Source organism: Aphelocoma coerulescens, chromosome 4, assembly GCF_041296385.1.
Source record: "Aphelocoma coerulescens isolate FSJ_1873_10779 chromosome 4, UR_Acoe_1.0, whole genome shotgun sequence".
NCBI lineage: Eukaryota > Metazoa > Chordata > Aves > Passeriformes > Corvidae > Aphelocoma > Aphelocoma coerulescens.
This window is the reverse complement of record NC_091017.1, coordinates 71,589,530-71,606,228: the sequence shown is the minus strand read 5'-3', so window position 1 is coordinate 71,606,228 and position 16,699 is coordinate 71,589,530.

Genomic DNA, 16,699 nt, shown 5'->3' with positions numbered 1-16,699 from the left:
CAGTAAAATGGAACAATAGTGAAATGGAAGTGCATGTATTTTTTTTTTCCATATATTGTACTCTTATTATGATGTACACTATCCCTTAAGAGGGTAGGAACCTTTTTTCCTTGTAAAAAGGGAGGGAACTCAATACCACTCACCTTTCAGCAGAATGCTTCTCTTCCTCATCAGTGCTCATATTTATACATTTTCATGTAATTAGACTGAGAAATTAATATCTCATGGGTCAAAACTTCCAAACCACAGCACTCAAACTGGAACAGCTCATCACTGCTTATTTCTTGTTCTAATGATTCCCCAGTTATCCAGGGGAGGATTACGCTACCCTTTAATAAAAGCTGTGAAGTCATTCCCCCAAGTTTGACCACATTCTTTTTCTGTAAAAGGAAATGGAAGAAGCGTGAGAATTTGAATGTGAAAAGACCAACAGATTTACATTTCTAGGCTTCTACTTCAGGTTCCTCCTTTGATGTTGACTTCTCTTATGAAAGCTGAAAGGACTGGTTTGTCTTTAGTCTCTGGTACAGTTTTGCTTAAATTAGAGGTGATTTATTTGGGGGATTTTGATGTGGCTTGTTTCCTATGACCAGCACTGAGTCCTCCAAATTCATCTTTAGATATTTGACTCAAATTCAAAGGTCTTTCTGTTTAAAAGGGAGAAATTAGAGAGATGGAAGAGGAGTAAAGTTTTACATAGTGGACCTAACATCATTATTTTTCTTCCCTGATCTCCATTCCTTTACGAAATGGTGTTTGCTTCTCATTCTTCTGCCAAGACTCTTCCTCATTCCTGTCACACATTCCTTAATTTCACGTAAATACCAGGAAAAATACTTGCTCAGGGGAGTATTGAAACCATTGGAAAAGTTACCTGAGTAAGGTTGAGAGCAGTTGGTCCTCCACTAGTGACTCAAAGGAAAGGAAAAAAGTCACCAAGAAATCAAAACACCCTTTGTTCTTACTTATTAAAGAGGGGACAGGAGGTTCAGGAAGGTTTAGGTAGGGCTTGGGGGTATTATTTTTAGAAGAAAACGGTAAGTTTGGTGTTGCTGTCAGCATGAGCACATGAAGTTTCAATTTGTGGTTTCTCTTTATGCAGTACATTTTGAAATTGGAATTTAAAACAAAATATACATCTCTCTGTCTGACTGTGTATGCAACAATTTGTCATTTCTTGGCGGGAATTTGAAACTACTATTGGTGTTCAGAAATAATCTTCTGTCCCTTTCCTTCACCTCCCTTCCCCCATCCCACTAACAAATTACTCTTTAATCAACCTCTAAAGATTTTTAGAACTTTTCTAACTCTTGAAGTAAGGAAAATAGTGACAGGAAATTAATAATTATTGAGGAATGGGGCTGTATTTTCATTTCCTGGCCCCTTCGGAGTTAAACTCTGAGTTAGAGCTATTTGTCAAAAAGTTGAACAGAACAGTTACCTGTAGATTAATTTTAATGAACTCCATTCAAGAACAATGCTCTCTGAAAATACATATATCATTATGAGAATAGCAAATCCTCCTAAAGCCAGAGCACTTGTGCTTTTTACCAGTGCTTGAGTAAGAATAAAATCCCTCCCAAGGAAGAGGTCCAGCAGTGCAGTTGGTGTGTCGCCCTTCAAAGCCACAGCTTTTGTTAGCCAGGACATCAACGTGGAACCCTTTGACCATCCATAAGATGCACCATGTGCTGAGCCCCAGGCATGGGAGGGCTATCAGGTGTCTGACCTGGCTTACCTAATGGTGGCACTGTGACCCCTAGCAATGGCACAGAGATCCCTAACCAAAGTGTTGTGATCCCTTCAAGCATTTCAAGCTGACCACCATCATTTCCCAAATGAACTTCTCACCTCAGCTTACAGCAGCTGTTGTTTCCAAGCTCCAAACAGGATAAAGGTGGACACAACCTACCAGACCACCCTCCCCTCTCCACCCCTCTCCATAATCACCAAAGGGCCTGAACTAAATCATCTTTCTGTTCCACCTTTGGAGTTGGCTCTCCTCTGATCCTGATCCTGATGCATTCTGCTGAGCCCAGGTGTCTGAGAAGACACAAAAGGCAGTACTGGGTCAGGGCAATGATCTTCCTTACACTCTATGCTATTAATGGTTAAGAATGGCTGCTTAGGGAAGCACACAAAGACAAAATAAAAATATCATTGTGTCCTCCTGCAAAATTCCTCGAGCTCTACGGCTTAGTGGCTCATGGATTTCCTAAGCCACTGGCTGCTGCTCTTGCAGTTAGTACTTGGTTGGTTTTCCCTCTATGATCTATTTGGTCTGGTCACTTTTTGATGCTTTGTAGACTTTTATCCTCCCCAACATCCTGTGGTAAAGAGACCCACAGTTTAGTTCAGTGTTGTATGAGGAAATGCCTCTTCTTCTTGGTTTCAAACCAGCCACCTTTTAGTTTCATGGTTGACTTTCATGAATCTTGTACTAGAAAATAAGCAAACTGTCACTTCCTAATTGCTTTCTCTACATCTCTCTCAATTTCATATATCAGAGGTGATTATTCCACCTTTGTATGGGTGCCATACACTGAGAGCTTCTTTATGTATTTTCTAGGTTTGCATTGGGCAATACAAGGTTCTTAGGTAGCTGCAACTAACATTTTTATTAGACTTAGCTCTGTAGCTAGAAATACCAAACTAGATTTTGGGTAAGACCACTCCTTTGATGCTTTTTTGGTTTAGATCTGGAGAGAGTTTTTGTGCTTGATTGTATGTTTTGTTTTTGTTTTTATTATACTACCTGGTCTAATAAGAGATGTCCATTTATAGGTCTCGTTTGTCTACAACCACTTGCAACTACAGTAGAAGTTTTACCACATAAAGCTGGAGAGTCTTGACTGGTGCACACTACTGGAGATGTGTTCATGCCATAGATTTACAAAGTGGCATAAGAACTTTTTCTTTTTTGTTCTCCTCTCCAAGTAACTCTTAAATTCAAACAGAGGAGATTTTTTTGTCTACTACAGAACATCAAGTTGCTTTTTATAGAACTGTCTGCCATCCTTCCAGGGTCTCTTTCCCAAAGGGTAATGGCTAAAAGCATATCTGAAAAGCATGTCCTTATGCATGTTAATTGAGAGGGCTTTTTTCCTTAGGTGTCTCACCTCTGATTTATCAATGCTGAATTCCATCTGGCATTTTTTCATCAGTATTGTGAAGCTGATTTATTGCTTCACAGTGAACTTTCATTTTTACCATGAGCAGTCCTCTTAGGCTGGTGAGCAAGTTCTGTGCTTTCACAAGCCATGGGGCTCATTTATATATACAAACATGTATATGTTGCACAGCTCAAGCACAAACAGACGTTACTTGGAAAGACCCCGGCAAGCATTCAGGAACTGACCATAATTTCCTACTTATTGTTTCCTCTCTTTTACCCAGATATGCACATTAAGGTCTTACCTATCTCACAGCAGGTTCTCTAACAGGGTTTGCTGAAGGGCTTTGTTGATTACGTTCAAGAAATCCAGTTAGACTTTGTCAGCCAATTCTCCCTTGTCTATGTGCTCACTGAATCCTTTAAAGACCACAGTGGGTTTCTCTGTCTGTCATGGGAGCTGTTTGGATTATTCCAACATAAATTAATGAATGTTATCTTCTCATGTGTCATGATCTTATTCCTTGTTATAAGCTCTACCAACTTGCTATCAACCCAAATTTATGTGTTTCTACTTGAAGAATTTTATTAAAAGGCAGGTTTAATGAGAGGTCACACTCTACAGCCAGAAGATCCATTATTTCCAACTTGCCTTTCTTTAGAACACATTTAATGAACAATATGTGATGCTGACAATCTGTTTCTTCTGATATTTCTTTTTCGTCCTTGGAGTTGAGGCAGACAAAGTCTACATTAAGGCCTCATGATGAATAAATATGGAAAATAAAAACTCATTTCTCTTTTACGTTGTTGCCTTTTCTCGCTGCTACTTTCACAACTTCACTGTCGACTGATCTGCAAAATCTTTGCAAGGCATTCATAATATAGTTAGGTAATTTAATATTGTTCTGTTTTTATGCCTTTTTTTAAGGTGATTCCAAACATATTTTTAGATTTGTCTTTTTGAATCTGCATATTTCATGGAATCATGGAATCACAGAATAGTTTGGTTTGGAAGGGGCCTTAAAGATCACCTAGTTCCACCCTCCTGCCTTGAGCAGGGACATCTTCCACTACAGCAGGTTGCTTAAAGCCCCATCCAACCTGGCCTTGAACACTTCCAGGGATGGGGCATCCACAACTTCTCTGGGCAACTTCTTCTAGTGCCTCATGACCCTCTATATTTAATCTGCTGAAAATTGTGCACTTCTTTTTTCCTCAGCTGAACACAGCTTTGGCTTTTTCAGGAATATGTCTTCTTTCTTCTAACAGCCTCTCTTACTCTGTTGCTTAGCTCTCCCATAGTTTATTTCTTTGGTCTCTATATAATGTATTTTGATAGATAGTATGCATTTGATCTGAGCTGTCAGTAAGAAAGAATCCTCACAATTCTTTCATCTTCAAATAGTCTTTTTTGCTAGCTGGTGCTTCATGCCTCTAAGGAACTGGAACAAGCATGTCCCACACCAGTTGTCTCCCAGCCAATGCAGCTTTTCTAATTCTTTTCTTAACTTGTCAATCTATCTTTACATTTTTGTTGCTTTTACTTGAGTTCCTTCAGTTACTCATCTACCTGCAAGGACTTGAATTGCTGATGAATCTTATGTTGACATTTATCTCTGCTTCTGACAAGTCCTCTAAAATCCAGGTAAGGTCTCAGCAGGTTTGAATAGAAATCTATGCAGAGATGTCAATCTCAGAACAGGATTCCTCAGGACCACACACTGCTGTCTGTGCCTCCAGAGAGTACCACAAGACCACATCACCATATAAATAAATAAACAGAATATCTGAATACATTCTTTTTCTAAATGCCATGTAGAGAGATGTTCAGACAAGGGCAATATGGCCCAAGGTTGGAGTGGTGGAGCAAGAGTCCGCAGTATTTGGGGCTGAAAAAAGATATTTCATTTTTTTCTGTTTTTTCTGAGTCCCATCACCTGTATCTCTCCAGTCAATAAATGTTCAGCAGAATCTTCAACAGGAAGGATTGACAGCCTGATGGTCACTTGATACACAGATTATCTAGGTTTAATACTTTGATCTGAATTAGGCATATTGAAGGGCTGGCTCTCTGTCATTTCAAGTGAGGTCCTTGCTTTTTGTGTCATTGGCAGTGCTGCAATGTGATCAGGAGGCAGGGACTGGTCTTGCTATTCAGTCAGTACACTCAGAGAAAAGTGTACCCGGACCTTACACTGAAAATTTAAAATCTCACAAACCTGCATTTTCAAATGAAAAAAAAAAAAGTGCCTATCAAAAGCACCCTGGCCAGAAATCTGGATGTCAAATGACTTGGGAATGGACACATTTCTCAGGAGCTGTGAAGACATGGCATAAGGTTTTTCATCCCAGTTTATTCTCAGTGCCAGTGAACCTTGTAGCTTTAAAATGGGACAATTCAAAGACTACTACTGGCATCTCACGGGAGAGTAAATCCCAGCCATGTGATGAAATTCACCCTGCAATGTTCACAAACATAGGTCAACAGGAGGCTAAATGGATTCATAGAGTTTGGCAAGTGAGATGGAAACTCTGAAGATTACTGATGGGCTAACATCCTAATATCAAGAAATTACTCTTTTGAGTATCCATGGAAAGTATACAACAAAATCCTGGAAAATAAACTTTAATGTGAAGCAGCCATCTGTCCAAAATCTGGATTTATATTTCAGCTGAGTTTTATTAAGTGCTTTAGGAGAACAAGTTCTGATGTGAAAATTTAGGTTCTTCAACAAGGTGTTGGCTCTGTTGAGTGAAGATATTCAGATCTATTGGGTTGGAAGAGGCAATAGGAGCCATGAGACATAAAATAATGGCCACTAGGAGATAATAAGTTTCAGAAAATATTGGAAATACATATGTGAACATTTGCTTTTCACATTCTTGGCTAAAATTCCATGTTTATTCCATATTAGCACAGATGTTAATCAACCTACACATTTCTAAAACAAATTTTGTTTCACACAACTGGTAGAAATGGACTGTACATTTTATTATTTAATAAAACCTTTCTAAAGCAATCATCTGTACCAGAAACAGAGCATTGTTTATGTTTAGAATAAGGTGAATCCAGAAGTCCTTTCTCAAAAAAAGGGGATGATGGAAGTTAATTTACAGATCTCCAACTTCCAATACTAGTTCTGAGATTTTAGAAAAACTTACAGAGTATTTGGGAGTGCCAAAAATGCATTCTTAATTTTTAAATATTTTGTGAATGCCATTGCCTCACAATTTGAATCATGTAACATGTATGCATTACCTCCATGCTAGGAAAATAGAATTCCATGTCTGTTCATGAATTAAAACATTTGTCCTCCATGATACCTCTTCAGTGTCAGAGCCGATTTTGAAAATCTTTCCTTTATAACAAGATTCCTTGGCAGAAAGAGTGGTGTCACCTGACATTTCTACCAGAGAAAGGGTCCAGTTAGCAGTGGTCTGCAGGAAAAAAGTTAAAAACCAACATTGATCATGCATTAGAAATGTGCACACATATTTGCAAACATCACTGGGAGCAAAATCAGCACTTCTGCATGTTAGGGACCAGACTGGAGGTGGAAGGGCTCTCATCTGCAAAGGAGAGCTGAAGGTATGGCACCTGCCCTCACACTGCCAGACATTTCATTCCCTTTCTAATACTTCTCTGTTTTGTGCATCTCAGATTGGTTCTTAAAATCCATGGCTCTTAATGCATCCACCAACTTTTCCTATGGATATGAAAAAATTGGTTAGCATATATTTTATACTTTGATCCAAAAGATACTTTGACCTAAGATCTACCAGTTTCAACTTCTGAACACCTGAGCTGGCAAGATGAATTAATTCAGAAGTGATATGGCAGCAACAGTTTATAGGCTGAGGGAGTGGGGGAGAATCTTCATATCCAGTACAACCCAGATATTGCTCCGTGCTGTGCCAGTCCTGATTTTACAACATTGCTTCCGTCATAAACACGTCTGTAAATCCTTGTTGGATCACTTTGCTTTAGTGCTCATTTAAAATGAATACAACTCTGTAGCATTTGAGAAAACACAGTGACAAAGCAAAAACCATAAAATTAAGCATAACTGAAGTGTTTCTTAAAACAAAACTGACGCCAATCTGGCACACTTGTGTTTTATTCAGTTCTAGTGCTGGAATAGTTCCCTTCAGCAGAAAACAAAAATACAACAAAAAACTACAACAACAACAACAACAAACCCAAATAAAGAAGCAAACAAAAAAAAACAACCCAACCAACCAAACAAAAAAAAAGTCTGAACCTCAGGAAGGAAAAGAATTCAGTCCAGACTAAGGGTATTTCTGACAGTACCGGAAGAAAAACTCCACATGAAGGAAGCTGTTTTAAGAAACAAGGACTTTAATGTTATTTCCATGGAGTTTCAGGGCTGTCACTTGCTATGATGAAACATTATTACGCCAACTTTTTCAATCTTCTGTGCCTGAAGTCAAGCCTTGCCATAGGAGCCCGTGCTCCCAACACCTCCAAGAACCAGAACTGCTTTCGTGTAGGAACCAAAATCCAGACTTCTAGGTGTCAGCATACCTGTGTGTAAATGAAAGCACATGTTTGTAATGCTGTTGGTTTCCTTGTTAGGAGGAAACTTATTGTTAATACCAGAGGGTCAAACTGTATGAAGTGAATTTGTGCAGGAATTCACCAAAAACCACATCAGCTCTCTGACAGGAAGGACCTAAAGAAAGGAATTAGTAGGATCGGATGTGGTGCTTTCTGACAGACGGCCAAAACTACAGGGTCAAAATAAGAAACCAGTGAAAAAATAGATTTATGCTTAAAATGAAATGTGCACAATTCCCCTTTTTATTGCCGTGCTCTGGTTTAAAGAACCATCGCAGGAAAGTTGATATATCCAAAAGCCATAGGCTCAAAAAGCCACCCATTTCACCATAACTTAGTCCTCATTCAAGAGGGCTGCAGAGAAAGCATTTCTAGTAGTATTTTCCCCACTTTCTTCCCCAAAGGGACAGGGATCTGCATAAATTTTCACAGGGATGTACATCCTAGGCTGCTTTGGAGCACCATGCAGCTGCGCCATCACAGGCAGTCACCACAGCCAAGGCTCACTGCATGTTTCCCTCTTCTTTACCCGATCCACCACCTTGCCCAGGGTTTTTAAGGACAGGGTGATATTCTTCAGCCTGGAAGGGGGATATTCCTATTGCCTAAGGTGGACTGTCAGAAGTGCACAGGATCCCTTTTCCTGTGAGTACAAGGCTTTGCTCATGCAGATCACATAACCACAGTGATAAGTACCTGCGTCCTGAGGCAGGGGAGCAAATGTCTTGCAAGAAACAAGAAAGAACCCACACTTCAAACTTCAGCCTGAAAGTGCTGACCTGTGCTGAAAACAACCTCAGTAGATTGCATGGGGAGGTTCATTGTTCTGTCACAGCCTCTCATGGCCTTAACTATGCACTGGCAAATATTCAGGTGGTGAGTAAGCTCCTCATTCCAATCTGTCCCTTATTGCCTGGTTGGGAACAGTGCCTTGGAGTGAAGCCCCTTGTTCCGTGTGCCTCATGTTTAACCTGATTCTGTCTTTCCAGGTCAGACATCTCCAGAAGTGAATATCCTACAAATGGAAAATATTTATCCTTTAAGATATTATCCTCCAGGTGAAGGATGATTCAGAAGAGTTTCCAGCTCTGTGCTTAAGAACTGCCTTATCAGGTCCAACAATTTTCTACACTTGTTTTCATCAGCATATTTTAGACATGTTTAGTGAGCTGTCAGCACAAAAACATTGTTCCTTGTTCAGTTCTGTCCACCATGATTGCTTGAAGGCACCAGGTAGGGGGACCACTGTTTACCTCTCTTCAGGGGCCAACTCATTGGACCAGAAGTTGATCCACATGAGGACAGGGAGCTGAACAAGGCACCTGTAAGTGCACCTGTGTTACCCGAAGGGACAGCCAGTTTCTATCTACCCACAATGGAATTTTCATCCCTTTCCTTTTCATACCAGCTGTGGGAAGCAGCAAAGTGGTTTGTTTACTCCACATGGGTCAGCTTTACCAGGTAAGAAGTTGTTACTAGGACTTGTAAACTCTGTGGTGGCACTGGGATTAATTAACACCATCTTCCCTCATGCTGCCTGCCCACACCTGGGATGTACTCTGCATGTCCCTGGGGCAACCTGCAAAGCCTCTGCTCTGCTCTTTCACCCAAAAGGTCACTGCTCCTTGCCCGTGAACCAGAGCAGGAGGGAAATAAAAGGGCACAAACTGCTGCTGAAATGGGGCACACAGACGTGTGGGTACAGTGCTCCTGAGGTAACTGCTGAGGTGCTGTGGCTTTGGCAAGATGTCAAAGTGCACAGCTGGCTAATATAGACCCCTCTTTTCTCCAGAGCCACCTCAGAACCAGCTATTGATTCTTCAGGCAGTAATATTCATCTGGCATCTCATTCATTCCAAGTTAATTGCTTAAATGGGTGGAAAAGGAAATTTGTGAAACGAAATGTGCTGCTGCATCAGGCATAAAGGAAACTTCGTCCCTATTAAGCTGAAAATGCTTCCCAAAGACAACACATAGGCTTTACTGTGCTGAGGCACTTAAGTTCAATTCTTCAGTGGGGCCACTGTTTAAAGAGAGCATTTCTAACTCAGTCACAGCAAGCTTCTGTGCTTCAACTTCCCAGTCACTCAGTTTACTCTTCAGGATGGTTTCCCCTACAGCTTAAAAATATGACCTTGGAAAGAATCACTAAATAAGTAAATACTTGAGTCTACCAGGGGTTTCTTCCTAGATCCTAACCCTGGCACAGGTTGCAGCCTTGTATCCTTGTCCTATCTGCTACTGAGACTTCTGTCGGTATTGAGTGGCATATTGTTTAGAGAAATAACACATTTTCATTAAGGAGGGAGAAAACATTCCAAATAAGCTGCTGGTCAAACACACATTTTTATGCATGTCAGCAGCTTGAGAAGAATAAGGAGAAGGGAGCAGTTTCATTTTAAGTGATTCACTGAAGAAAATTTCCAGTTTACATTACCATGAATTTCTCCTGCAGAGTGCTTCTCATTTTCAGGATGCAATTTTATGCTTCCTTCTCACAGCAGATTTTTTTCACAATCTATGTAGCAGTGCTCATTTTAGAATTGGCTGTTTCACCTCTCTAAATAAAGATATTTAGTACCTGCATTAATTCTTTGCACTGGCCATTACTAACATTAAAAAATGCCTTTATGCAGGGATATTGCCACTGCAGCTATTAATTGAATTATTGAAAGTAGCTGGTGTCTTTTAAAGCAGCTCTTTTAATGTTTCTATACATTATTTGTTTTTATTTATGATCTCCATTGTACTGGCTCACAGTTAGGTATGTCTGGAGAAGTTTCTTTTCCCTGAATTAAAGCCTGATGAAGGTCGGAGGGGTGTTCAAGGGATTGGCCCAGATGCCATCTCAGGGTCTGCTGCCATTAGCTTTCCTATGCCTGTGAGCAATTTTCTCCAGGAAAAAAACCAAAAAAACAACAAACCAAAGGAGACTTTAATACTCTGTGTAGTGTTTTTTCTTCCTCAGCTCTGGTACTGCCGTGTGACGAGCTGTTCTCTCCTTACACCTCAGCTATCAATAGTGTCAAGGAGCCAATGCAACCAGTGATTGCCAAAAAGAGACCTGTTCCTATGCTCTCACGGTCCTCGAGGCTCTCCAGCTCAGTGGCAGTAGGGTAAGCCAGGCACTGCCAGCTCCTGTGGGTTTCTAATCCAGAGACCCTGTTCCCAGGTCTTGGTTCAGGGACCTGGTATGGTCTAAGAGTGCATGACTTTGCTGGAGAACATCTCCTCCAACTGCAAGGGCCTGTTCAGTTTAAGTTTTCTCCAAAGGAAAGTAAAAAAGACTATTTTTTTCATTTTTCTTTCCCCTGAAGAAAATGCCATATTGTTGTGTTTGCAGTTTCGCTTAAGGGGTGAGGTGCAAACTACTGTGAAGTCAAATTCTGTGGGATATGGTTGAGCAGTCAGTTCAAGAGTTAAAATTACAGGCAGTCAGAGAAAGATCAGTGAGAAAAGGAGGAACAGCAAAGAACTAAAGGGAACTGTCAGAGATTGAAGTGGAGCAAGGCAAATCTGGAAGAATGGTGCTGAGAAATGAGGAGTTTTTTGAAAGTGGCAGAACAAGTTTTGTGCAGTTTGGTGCAAGTCTGTAGCTGTGAATTCACTGGCCTTCCTTCAGGCATCAGCAAAACAGGCAATAACTCTTTAAACTCAGTATTCTCTCACAGTCTGCCTAAAGGAACATTTTAGCTGCTTTGCTGGTACTGAAACACTTCACTTTACTGTCCTGGAAGGAGATAATTGCTATGAGGTAGGTAATGACAGGAGACAGCAATATTTGGTGCTCAAGCAATGAGAACACCATTGCTGGATTACTGGCTTCACCAACACTGAGGAAACAACAATTTAACCTGGATCTCTGCACTTTTAAGCCCCTCCTTTTTCTATCAGGCATGTGCAGAAACAGCAAATCATTCCCTCCCTCTCCATGTCAGCAGCTTTCTTATTTCTGGAAAGCCTCTCCCATCCACTTCAGTGGATTTTCAGTACTGCTTCCAAGGTTTGGCCCCTCAGGACTGCTGCTTTACTTTCTGCACAGCAAAACAAAGTTAAAAGTTTCTGTAAGAGTCTCTTGTAATGAAAATAAGAAGGGTGACAAAAAATTGATCATTAATGCTCACTCCCACTCACATACCATACCTGTTCATCCTTTTGGCTCTTGTTTTACACTTGTTACTACAGTGTGTAGTTTAGAAGTAACTTCACCCTTGTTCTTTTTATGGAGACTGTTTTTAAACATAGGAGATTTCAGCAAAACAGCCGCACACACCACACACATACACCACACCCCAAACACTAAGCAGGTACTTCTGTAGGACAACGAATTTCATCTGGGAGAAGTGGAAATGATTTACAAGAGAGAGGCACTTGTAAGAAAAAGGCCCAAAGAAGAAAGGCTTTAAAGCTGCACCTTTGAACATAAAAACCACTTTGTCTCTCAATCGAAACTGATGCCCAGAGGACGTGTCATACATTCTGTACAGCATCAACGTTTCTACTGATGTAGAAATTCAAGGCAGCCACTCTCTGTCTAGTCCATGTCTGTCATTCCTGCTCTAGGGTAGACTGGCTGAGTGAAAAACGAGCCTTACCTGACACAGTTCAACGCCACAATGGCATCAGGCTCTGCCCAGAACAGTAAGATTTAATGCAGTATTTCACAATATCAGATGATTTTTAAGTGAAGCTTGTAAAAGAGAAAGGCTGATGAATATTTACTCAGAAGTTTGTTCATGATTTGGCTGAGGATACACTTCCAGAAACCTGTCACTGGTGCTCTGCATTCTTGTTCATCAATGCACAGAGTGTTGTGGATGGTTATCGAGTAACCTCCGTTTCAGAGGAAGGGTGTGGAAGTTCAACAAAACATTGGTGTCCAAAGGAGCCTGCGGTGAAGGAGACCTCTAAAGAGCTATTAATCGAGCTAAAAAGAAAACCTTGTGAGAACACTTCAGCTTTCATAATTTTTCTGCCCTGGGGACATGTGTAAAGAGGGAGCTGAAAGATAAAGAAACATACTCATATTTGCCTGTTTGTTTGCCTTGGTATCAGTTATCTGGTACTTGATAAATGCAGAAATTGTATTCACTCGACTGCTAGGATGATGAAATTTTACTTTCTTCATCTGCTGTGGTTCTGGCAAGACATAAAGAATAACAAAAACCAAGTTATTAGGAAACTCAATGGCTGAACCCTGGAATTTCAGAGCTGTGCTCAGGTTTAACTGACCTCTCTCAATGAGAAAAGCACTCACTGCCTTCATATTTCAGGCTTAGGTCAGGTACCAAATTCCTGAATAAATGTGCAAACCTTCCCAAAGTCTTCAGTTTGCTCTACTGAGGCTTTCATCTGCCTTCCAGAGAGATTAGAAATGGTACTAGATCAAATAATTTCTGGAATCCAGGACAAAGTGGGAGCCTCACAAATCACTCCAGTCCAGGTTTAGTTCCAGAAATAAAGGAAGAATACTGCAGAGCACTCAGTTATTCTGCTATTTTTTCCTCTAGGAGAAAAGTAGTCATTCATATATCTGGACAAACTTGCCTTGCTTCATTTCCAACCTAAATGAACACTTTGCTCTCAGTTCAGCTTCAATACACAACAGTGAAAATGAGAAAAGAGTCCAACAACACATTAATAGATTCCAGAAATTCTGTACAATGTCAATAAAGAAGTCACTGAGCTATTTCAAAAACTGTGAAGTATTTGCAAGATATCATGAAGGGAAATAAATTGTTCCTCTTATGGCTCATAAAAGAAGCCCTATGAATGTAGAAATGATTCCAATTATTATCTTTTCAGAAAGAAAATAATAATTAATTTTATTTAAGCTAAATTGTAGCAATTTATTAGAAAGATTGTTTCACTTGTAACCAAATAACTTGATTTGTAATATGTCATTTCCACTGAGTACAAAATTTCAGGCAAACAGAAAATCCTCTTTTGCTAACTGGTTTCATGGTCTTTTGTATAAATACTCCACAAATGCTCATGGTTCTGCAAGCCTTAAGTAAAATCCATTTTCTCAGAAAAGGTAATGAACAAGTCTAAGAAAGTTAGTAAAACTCTAATAGGTCTAATAAGAAGCATCTAATTAATAGTAAGTCAAAAGTCACTTTTGGATTAGATCTATGCAAAAACTTTTTCCTGCATGCTAAAGGGAGTTGAGGTGTCCAAAGTCACCTCTAGCACAGGCAGCAGACAACTGGCAGGAATCTGAATTTTAGACAAATGTTCCTCCAGGGACACCTGGACAGCACATAAGATCTACTTTCCTCTGGTGGAGTTGAGCCTTTGGTGGTTTTGCTCTTCAGCTGTAGAATGGAGGTATCTACTGTATTTTCCTTCCTCACCAGAATATTGTGAGACTGACTCAGAATAAAACTTTCAACAGTGGGCTCTGAGGAGTGGGGGGGTTGTCTGACACGTTACTTTGCATTGCAGCATTGGGAATGGTATCCACTTGATTGTCTGATAACTACAGGGATTGATTTCTATGCAGATGCTAAGAAAAGAATTTGAGAATGTCAGATTTCCGCTTCCCATTACCTTGTATCTTTTCTCACAGGCTGCGTTTTTGGGTTAACAGAATGAGATTAGTTATCACTAACTGTGGATATCACTATTTATTCAGCTTGTCAAGATAGATTTTTTTTTTTTATTGCCTAGAAGGGAGTGCCTGCTATTTCCATTTTCCTGAGAAAAATGGGAGTTAAGACATATATCTGGAAGCAGCCTATAGTGATGACAAATGAGATCACAGACGTCAGACCACACCAGAGATTTCAAAGAGAATTTAAACACCTTAAACATTGTGGTAGGCTTGGCCCCACCATCCTACCAAGGTCATTTTAGGCAGGTTCAGGTAACTGAATTTAGTTCTCTAGAATCTGAGTGCTGCTGCCATGGTGGCACCTTCCTTTATCGCTTTGTTTTATCTTTGCCAAGCAAGACTGAATGCCAAGCACCTGATGAGTGCTGGCAATTAATGTTTAAGAGGACATTAACTACAGAGCCCAAAATGTAGAATCTCTTGTTGTGTTGGTTCATCCATACACTTAATTTGGTTTTCATTTCCACCCACCTCAGCTTAAGACCCTGTGCTATGTAAGTGATAGAAAGACACAGACATCTTTTCAAGTGTGATTTCTAGGGAATAAACTCCTGAATTAACAACTTGGTCTTAAAGAAGAATCTGGTAAAGGAAAACAAGGTTATTCTGAAAAATACCACTGTTTATTATGTCCCTGGAGATCATTGTCATTCCAGAATGGCTGCAGACCTCACAACCACTGGAGAACATAGGAAACCTTGTGTTTTATCATGAAATGTTTTCTTTTTTAAAATTAATTTTAAAATAATAATAAAAAAGGCCTCCACTGAATTCCTATACATTCAAAGGCAAAATGTAAACACTCCCCTAGAGAACACTCTACTGGACAACTGCAGAAGAGGAGAAAATTAAATTCAGGTGAATATATAATAAAAACCAACTCCTTTCATGTAGCTGCATTGTTATAATTCATGTGGGCATCTCTAACCTCTTGCTGAATTCTTAATGATGACAAAACTAATTTGTGGCAGTGGCGTTAATGTTGAAATATCACACCAGCACAGCATTTTTTTCATTCTCTAAACTTTCATTCTCTTCCTCACTTTTCTGAAAGACTTTTCCACATCACTTTTCTGAAAGACTTTTCCACTTCTGCTCTCTCAACTTACAACTAGACATATTGTGGGGGTTTCTAAGATTTTTTTCCAGCTCTTATTTTTTGGTGGTGGGGGGGTTTGGGGTTTTTTTTGGCTGGTTTTTTTTTTGGGGGGGTGGTCTGGTTTTGGTTTGTTTTGGATTTTTTTTGAAGGGAATAAACCTGTCATTAGAGAACTATTAAAGGTCTCCTTTTGTCTCTGGGACTGTTTCTGCATTGAAATCTCTTGGACTAGGACTGACTGCACCATGCTGCTCAAAGCCTTTTTCCTTTGTGTAGGCAGTGACTCTAATCAGTGCCATTTCTGATTTAGGGAATTCATTCTCTGACTTTGTTAGAAATTGATAAGCTCATTTGTTAAATAGCCTCAAAAATAAGGTTTGTGTTGCCCTGAAAAAAATATCTTCTTGGTGTAAGTCTAAAACCAATCAACTTTTTATCCTTCTTTATCTAAGTACCTCAGAATCCAGTGTACCTATTCTCTCGTGTGCAGAGAGGTTGTAAATGTATTTTTCATTCCACTTGTAGGTGAACAACCAGCACAGAGCAAAGAAGGGATTTGCCCAGGGCCGTACAGACACTTTGTGGAGAGCAGGGACTTGAACCAGCTCTCCCACATTCCTTCTGTGGTTCAGTAAGAGACCAAGGCGATTTCAGTCAGTAGACATCACAGGGTTCTTCGCCTGACCTGGTCTCACATTTCCCAGCACAGCAGTACAATATTTTCTGCAAGACCACTTCACTTTCCTAGTGTTCTCATTTACCTGCTTTCCTATGGGCGTGCTCACTATTTCCCTCAGAAAGTGTTGGCTGGGCAGGAAAAATAGTGATTTTACCATTAGTCAAAAATCTCCAGATTTAAAAGTAGCATTGTCAGACTGGCACTTCTGATGGTAGAGTCATAGGCAAGTAGCCTTTCTGCAAATCTTATATGTTTCTTCCTCACCAAGTTGCTGGTACATATATGAATCCTTTTTTTTTAAATCTAGAGTTTCCTCTTTAGAAATCTCTAAGAGCTGCTCTGTCCATTTCAAGGCTATGGAATGATGAGTTACTTTTTGCCGTCTCTGAAATATCTCCAGTGGGAAAATCCAGAAGTTCCTTACATCTTGTAATACTTTGGTGTAAGCAATATTCTAAACTGCAGAGACTATGCTTGCTTTAAAATGCTACCAATTTCTATAGTGAAGCCCAAACTTAATAGGAAGATTAGAGGAAAAAAAATTAGATGATTCATTAATTCTATATCTTCACAGCACTGGTAAATTCTAAAACACTGCTCAGGAGAGAAGA